This window comes from Myotis brandtii, unplaced genomic scaffold (genome assembly GCF_000412655.1).
Source record: "Myotis brandtii unplaced genomic scaffold, ASM41265v1 scaffold179, whole genome shotgun sequence".
Taxonomy (NCBI): domain Eukaryota; kingdom Metazoa; phylum Chordata; class Mammalia; order Chiroptera; family Vespertilionidae; genus Myotis; species Myotis brandtii.
The window spans coordinates 1539967-1548775 of record NW_005356635.1 but is presented as its reverse complement, the minus strand read 5'-3'; positions in this window follow the sequence as shown (position 1 = coordinate 1548775).

Here is an 8809-nt window from a genome sequence, read left to right as displayed (position 1 = left end):
TTGCATGACAATGGATTGTCATCCATATTTTACATATTATCAGTAAATTAATATTGCTAGAAATCTTCCAAAAGCCTTGTTAAAACAAGTTTTCAATACAAACTCAAAAACTCAATATGCAAGATGAAAATAAATCATCATCATTTGTAAAATACAGAAAATGTGATAACAGAAACATTAAAGTTGGTAAAATAACTATCTTCTCCCCTTCCTCCCTCTCTCCTTCTTTCCCTACTTCCCTCCATTCTTTTTGAAATTCTTAAAGTATTAAAAAGATGAAAAGAAAGAACAGCAAAATTAATACAAAAATAGTCAAAAGAAGTTGAATTTTAGATGAGGGAATTGGCCAATGGTAGAACTGGTTTTAGGTGACTGGACTATAACTACTGCTCTGGATTCTAAGATTGTCAGAGATCCTCTTGCCTAGAGTCACTTGCCAACTTATTTGCTGTGTAGATACCTGAGCCTTGCCACACAGACTTCTGAATCAGAATATCTGGAAGTTTGGCCTTTATCAAAGTTTCAAATAAGCCCTTCTGAGATTTTTAAAAAATATTTGCTTATTGATTTCAGAGAGGAAGGGAGAGGGTGAGAGAGATAGAAACATCAATGATGAGAGAGAATCATTGATTGGCTGCCTTCTGCACGCCCCCTACTGGGAATTGAACCCAGGACCCTTAAGTCCACAGGCTGATGATCTATCCACTGAGCAAAACCAGCCAAGGCACCCCCTCTGAGATTCTGATGCACATCATAGTTTGAAAATCTTTACATGATTGAACTCCAGAATCAGCTGACCTTGTGGCCTTTACAGTGTCTAAGGCTAATAATGGTCTTCTTTCCTTGATTGTGATGCAAAAATGTCACACTGTGTTACAAAACACCAGACCATTGTTCACCTGTTTTTAAGTTCTTGAAAAGTCTTTAAGAACTAGAAAGGTGAAACTTAGCTCTCACCAATGGGTACTTAATTTCATGAATTTGTCCCCACTTTTTTTGTCATAGTCTTCAAATTAACTATCAAGTATCAACTTCTAAAAAAACAAACACAAAATATGTTGTCAAACAAAGCTAAGTTGATTAACCTGGTAGAGTAAGGGAGAACACTAACTTTTTGAGTTTTAGTTGTGTCTCAAGAAGGCAAATGTCAGAAGATGCTGTTTATAAGTCTTGGAGTCTGGGTTTAAGTAGGTCTTAGGGTGGGTGGTCCAAGGTGGGGAACTGATTGGGACTGCGCAACATTTATGACACAATAGTATTGGCAGACTTAAGAGGGCAGGGTCTTGAAGTGAATCTTTATAAATAAACTGAAGTTTGATAAGTGAATTGTTTGTCCAGGTGAGCAATTTATTGTGCTGATAGGAGAGCAAAGTATTTGCCCAGATAAGTTGGTTTTGAAGCATGGTGGCAACCATGCTTGGTGGGAATTGCTGTTTAATATTTTAACCCTGCTGACTTGGCTCCTGTCATTATTTGCTCGCTAAAATAATAGAAAAATTATTTTGATTTTCTGAATTGTATTCGATTGAATACCCTATTGATTGTAATGTGAATACCCCATTGGTTGTGGTCATACTGGTTTTAGAATGCATATTCTTCTGTACCTGGGAACCAGGACAGCACAATTATCCTAAATTGCCTCAGTGGCCACAGATAATGCATTCCGGTTGACTCAGTGGTCCCAAGACCAGGACAGCACAATCACTCTAAATTGCCTCGATGACTCCAGATAATGTGTTTCCATTGATTCAGTGGTCCCAAGACCCAAGGGCTCTAGAAAATGTGTTTCTGTCAACTCAGTGGTCCGAAGACCCAAAACTATAATTAATCTTTGTAGATAACTAATAGGCTCAATTTCGCTTCTGTAACTGCTTTGTGCAAACCAGGTTCCTCATTCCAAACCCAAAGATGTAATCGATACCTTTGTGATTTTTGCCTATATAAATCTGGTGTTGCGGCCATCTTAGGACTGAGAGATTTGGAGAGCAAAATGCCCCCTCGTAGTCCCGGGTTGGCAATAAATGTGACTCCTTAATCCGACTTCTTGAGGCATCCTTGTGTGATTTGCGGGGTACATTACAACAGTTTGAGGGGTTTTTCTAAAGCAAACAGTTAAGTTATTTACTGATTAATAACCTTATCTGCTTAGGAAAGAATTTCCTGCAACAGATAGTTAAGTCATTAATGCAGATTGCTAGGCTCTGTAGACAGAGATGATCTTATTTCTTAAACCAAGGAAGATAAAGGGGGCCTTTCCTAGGATCTAAATTCTTAAAGAACTTATTCAAAAATATTAATTAAATATGCAGTAAAATATGGAAAGTGCTCTAGGTCTTATTCTCAGGGAGATCTGGTTGTTCCTTTGAATCTGTGAACTATTTAATGAGAACTAAAGCCAACATAATTTCTTGTCCCTGGGCTAGGCAATACTTAGATCCAGCAAATAATGCTTAGCTATTTGTTCCAGAATATACTTCTGCCTGAAGATAAGATTGTGAACCAATTAAAATCAAGAGTAACAGCTTCTCACCAAGATTCATTTCAAGGCCCTCGCCTCACTGTGCTCACTTAATCTAAACTATTATATTATAAATTCTGCCCAAATAGTTTCCCTGCCTTGCTGACTTGCTTTACAATCACTATATCCAGGCCCTAAAACCCTATGAATGTTGACCTTCTTTAACACAGTAGGTATAATAATGAAACGCGGAAATTAAACTGAAACGCATTGTCCTCTGGGCAGGATGCAAAGGTGATTTCCCAGTTCCTTGTCCAGGTGCATTCGAAGAATGAAGCCACAGACAAAAGGCATAGGAAAAGGTGGACATTTATTGGGAAATAAGCACAGACTCCCATGTGGGGAGGGGGAGAGACCCACTAAGTCCCTCTTTCCTAAGGTTTATAAAGGCTGCTGTTCTTTGTGTCCTGATATCCCCTCTAATAAGTCATTATAGCAGCTTCAGAGCTCAAACCCCACCAGTGGGGTCCCTGTCCTTTTCTCCCTTTTGTTTTCTACTCCCTGTGGCTTTCCCCTTTATTCTGTGAATGAGTGTCTTCCTCTCCCTTTATTCTGCGAATGTATGCCTTTTAGCAGCTCCCAGCACAACCCCCTCCCCCCGCTCACTCCCCCCAGCTTTGCAGCCCTGCAATTCTCCCCATGGACTCCCTAATTACCTAAAACTCCCTAAACCTGCCTTGGCTATTTTACCCCTAAAAACTCCTTTCAATAAATTTAGTTTTGCTTGATCAACATGTTTTTCTGGTGGTCTATTTGGGGAGTCAAAAGTCAACACTAGTAAACAACCAACAATTCATTTTTTATTTTGGGGATAAATAAGATAAAACTAAATTCTGTTGCCTGCAAGTAAAAATTGCTAATTATTTCACACATTATCATACATGCTTCGTTTGTTTACAACTTGTCACATAAAATTAGACTGTCAATTTCTGGAAGACAAAAATTTGTCAGGTTGGGGCTAATGTTAAATAATGTAAAATATGATGACATAGTGATACCGAATTTTTGGACTGGAACCCGGATTCTTTGTCCACCGGAATCGAAGAATGAATCCACGGACAGAAAGTGGTATAGCAAAGATGGAGATTTATTGAAGAACAAGTACAGACTCCCACATATGGAGGGGGAAGAGTTAAATTTTAGTCATTCAGTATAGTAACTGGCTTAATAATGCAACCTTTATTGGTTGCTTTTCCTCTATCACCTCTCTACTTCCCACCTATATGCGGCAGGTTATACACAAAAATGACATTTTTCAAACAGGCATGATCATTGCCATGATTTAGTTGTAACTTTTTGTTTTCAGGTAACAGAAATTGGTTTTGCTTAAAGTATGTAGAATATGAGGAATTTACTGGTGAGTTGTTGGTGATGACTCTCTAGATTGCTAGCAGAGATACCTGTTGATCAGCACAGCTAAGTTTGCACATAATCTTTGCCTCAGGGTCTACTATTAGAGAGAACCTAACTAAAATACAGATTTCTTAGGAAAGCACGTTATCTTCATCCTTTCATGCTAAAACGGTCCCAGAATTGTACCAAGGATAACTTTTGGTGAAGAGTCAGCTACATTGAACACTTCCTGGCAAGAATGGTATTTGGTTTGTCTATGTTTGTTGAGTGTCTAATACAGTGCATGTTAAAAATAGGTAACCGATAAACATCTGCTGAATGAATCACAATGATCTAAGTACCCTGGCAGTAGGGCCTGATAATTCTGGGAATATGACAAACAGGGCAGACTCCTGGGATGAAAGACGCATTTGTTCAATGAGTGTTTTAGCCAGTTCTTACCTCATAGCCATGACTGATGCTCAAGCAACATGCACCAGGATGGCTGGACCAGTTGTCCGTGGTTCATGTCCATTCTGATGCTTACTGTTCTGATTGGTACATGCCCATGGTCTCCTACTTGTTAAATATTTTCATATTATCCTTATTCAGAACCATTTTTATTGATCAATTACTTTATTGCAGATGTGCTTGAATCTTGCTGTTGGAATCTAAAGAGAATATTCTCATATTCTTTCATGATTCTTATCTTAATGCCTCAGTTCTTTAGCATTTAAAAGAGCAGTCTTGGACAAAATCGTGGCTTATTTCTATTGCATATAAACCTGATCATGGTTCCATGAAAGTATTTGTTTTTCTCTTCAAGAATTACATTTCTTATCATCCACTGATTATATTGGCCTAGTGCCAGTTTACTCTGTGCCCTGTTACACAGCAATAAATATTAGTTTTTGTCTGTAGAACATTACTTATGATAACCTGGGCAGTTTTAAGTCAGTGCTTAAAACTAATCAGTTAGAAAATAATGTTTTAGTATCTAATATAGGTAAAGCACTGTAAAAGTGGTCAAGGGGATATACAAGAATTTCAACAATAATATCTGCCTCCTGCCCTAACCAGTTTGGCTCAGTGGATAGAGCGTCGGCCTGTGGACTGAAGGGTCCCAGGTTCAATTCCGGTCAAGGGCATGTACCTTGGTTGCAGGCACATTCCCAGTAGGGGGTGTGCAGGAGGCAGCTGATCGATGTTTCTCTTTCATCGATGTTTCTAACTCTCTATCCCTCTCCCTTCCTCTCTGTAAAAAAATCAATAAAATATATTTAAAAAAATAATATCTGCCTCCTAAATATGCAAGACTCCAATTCAGGTCTGGTATATAGTATTTACTAGTATATAGCCCTAAGCAAGTAATTTAACCCTTGTGTCTCATTTATTCATATGTAAAACAAGGGCAGTGACTACTGTGCAAGTTTGATGTAAAACTATAAACACATAAATGCTCCTAAACATGTAGGCACTCAAAAATGGCAACTGTGATAATCCTAAATCTAATTGCAAGGTTGGAATGTAAAACACATGTAACACTATAAATTACCACCTGCTAGATAGCAAAAGGCAGTATAACTTTTATATGCACAGAATCTATAGTATTGTGCATTCAGAGAAGGCAGACATTCTGAGATGGGAAAATTTGGGGAAACTTTTTGGAGTAAGTGGAATTAGAATTGAGTCCTGAGAAAGGAGTAGACTTTGAACAACCTGCACACTATCTTCAGATGGGGCAGTACACTGTGCACTAGCGTATCTGGGACAGGTGTCCTAATCACACTGTATTAGACTTCAGGACTCTGAGCTGGGAGCAAGAGCCAAAAGAACCTATGAATTCACTCCCTGACCATGAAGAGATCAGATTGAGGAGGTACAAATTTGGTTGTAATTATAGTGCAGTGAAGGTACAAAATGAGATTGTAATGTGCTAAATTTAACAGCAGAGGCTGAGAACTTCACTGATGAGGTCATGCCTTATTCAAAGGTGAGGTGAGTATGCTCAGCATCTACTTTTTGAGAATCAACAGTTTTTTCTTTCTATTCATTCTCCCTGGGATGAGCATATGCAGTGTAGTCAAAATGAATGTTAAAAATCACTTGCTTTCTTATTTTAAAATAAGGTGTGATTTTATACAAATAGTTATACAAGGTATAATTATTATACAAATGCAGAATTACTTTCCAACTCTGCTGCCCATTTCATGCCAGACTTTCAATTTCTCCTGCCCTGACTGTACTTATTTATAAAATGGTATGATAAATTATTCCTTCATGAAATGGAGAAAATGCTTCATGTTTTCTTGTCTTAGAATTGACCACATTTCAAAGCAAACATACTCATACTTAAGAGTCTACTCCTTAAGAAAAAATTTTAGAAATGAGGCTAATATAAAAGAACAAATATGCCCTAGAGTTATTCTTAAAATCATATGTGCTGTGTAGAGATGAAGGTGTTAACTGCAGTCCTCAGGCCCATTTTGTTACCAGGCAAAACCAATGCCTTCACTGAATTATAGGTCTGAGAGCCATTATCTCCCAGGAGCACCTTGAAAAGACGATGTCTAATCTCAATAATGTGACTTTGCACATTAAATAAATCCCCCATGTTCAGTAGTTCTTCATTCTTAAGGAGGAAATGTCTTATACCTCCCCACATTCACCTCTTCTCATATCAAAAAGAAAACACTCAAAGAAATGTGAATATTTACTAACCAGATTGATTTTTTATTTTGTTTCTTTCCACTTGATCTTCTACATCACATTGTGTGTGTGTGTGTGTGTGTGTGTGTGTGTGTGTGTGTGTGTGTGTGTGTGATGTAATGAATGAATAAACTCAGGAGAATCAGTTTGCTTGCCAGAGATTTATCATAGAAACTATTTTCCTTCATATTGACTTCACTCTCCATTTCTTATACTGAAGGATATGCCTGTTTAAAAAAGCAATTAGCTGAGTAAGCGTTCTATATCAGCATGGCTCTGAGGCCAGGCCCTGCTTGGACAATGCCTGAGAAGGCATCCAACCAGGGTTTTTGTTCTGCTTTGCAGATGAGCTGCACTGGAGGAGCATCCTGCAGAGGCTTTATTTCCCTTTCTAAAAAAATCTGTTCTACATACTTTTAATTAGTTCTACACTAATAATGATGTGTGGCTTGGCATTTGCAGGAAAGGTTCTGACCAAAATCTGTTCAATTTTGGCATCAATCTTGCATCTTCTCCTGTATAATTGCATGAGATATGATTAACGGATTATAGAGAATGATCATTTAAACAACAAGAAAGTAAAGAGGTAATTCTTTTTTTGTAAAATTCACTTTAGGTGGCTCTAGCTGTTTTGGCTCAGTGGATAGAGCATTGGCCTGCAAACTGAAGGGTCCCAGATTCGATTCTGGTCAAGGACACATGCCCGGATGGTGGGCTCAATCCCCAGTAGAGGGTGTGCAGGAAACATCCAATAAATGATTCTCTCTCATTATTGATGTTTTTTATCTCTTTCTCCCTCTCCCTTTCTCTCTGAAATCAATCAATATATATATTTTAAAGCCTTTTTAAAAATTCACTTTAGGTGACTTCTTTCCCTCTCTTCACCTAAACCAGTGTATCCATCCCTCCCCACCCCCAAGCACACAACCTCTTTAATGAAACAAATAAATATTGATAAAAAGAAGAAAATAAAGGAAAACTACATGTTCACATTAATGCTCTCAAATAATGTCTTGGGAGGAGAGACCAAGATGGCGGCATAGGTAAACACCGGAGACTGCTGCCGCAAACAACCACTTCAAAAATACAACTAAAAGACAAGGTTCTGACCAAAATCTGTTCAATTTTGGCATCAATCTTGCATCTTCTCCTGTATAATTGCATGAGATATGATTAACGGATTATAGAGAATGATCATTTAAACAACAAGAAAGTAAAGAGGTAATTCTTTTTTTGTAAAATTCACTTTAGGTGGCTCTAGCTGTTTTGGCTCAGTGGATAGAGCATTGGCCTGCAAACTGAAGGGTCCCAGATTCGATTCTGGTCAAGGACACATGCCCGGATGGTGGGCTCAATCCCCAGTAGAGGGTGTGCAGGAAACATCCAATAAATGATTCTCTCTCATTATTGATGTTTTTTATCTCTTTCTCCCTCTCCCTTTCTCTCTGAAATCAATCAATATATATATTTTAAAGCCTTTTTAAAAATTCACTTTAGGTGACTTCTTTCCCTCTCTTCACCTAAACCAGTGTATCCATCCCTCCCCACCCCCAAGCACACAACCTCTTTAATGAAACAAATAAATATTGATAAAAAGAAGAAAATAAAGGAAAACTACATGTTCACATTAATGCTCTCAAATAATGTCTTGGTTTATTAAGGAACAATAAGTTTTATTTTTATTTTACTTATATCTTTATTGTTATGGAAAGGCATATAATTCACACATATACACATAGAAATAATGTAAAAACTAAAATATTCTTAAATATCTAAAATTCTGGGGTATTTTTTAGACACGTTTTGTATAAATGGCATAAACCTTATTTCATATTTTAATTTGATATGAAAGTATTTAGTTTGAGAAATCTAGAGACATTTCTTAAAGTCAGAATTTTAGAGCTAGAAGTAATCATTGATATTATCTTACCTAATAATAGACAAACATGGTAATTGACCATACCTTCACTACACCTCCCATTGGCTAATCAGCGAGATATGCAAATTAACTGCCAACAAAGATGGTGGCCGGCAGTCAGGGAGCTGGAGCGAGCAGGAGGCTTGCTTGCTCCAGTGATGGAGGAAGCCAAGGTTCCCTGCCTGCCACGGCCCGGCTCTGAGCTCAGAAAGCAACAAAGTTTCAATTATAGAAGGTAAATAAACCCCAGATACCTGCTTCCAGTCGCCATTGCCACGGAGCTGGAGTGAATTAAAAAAAAAAAAAAAAAGGAAAGGTGGGGGGTTTAAGCC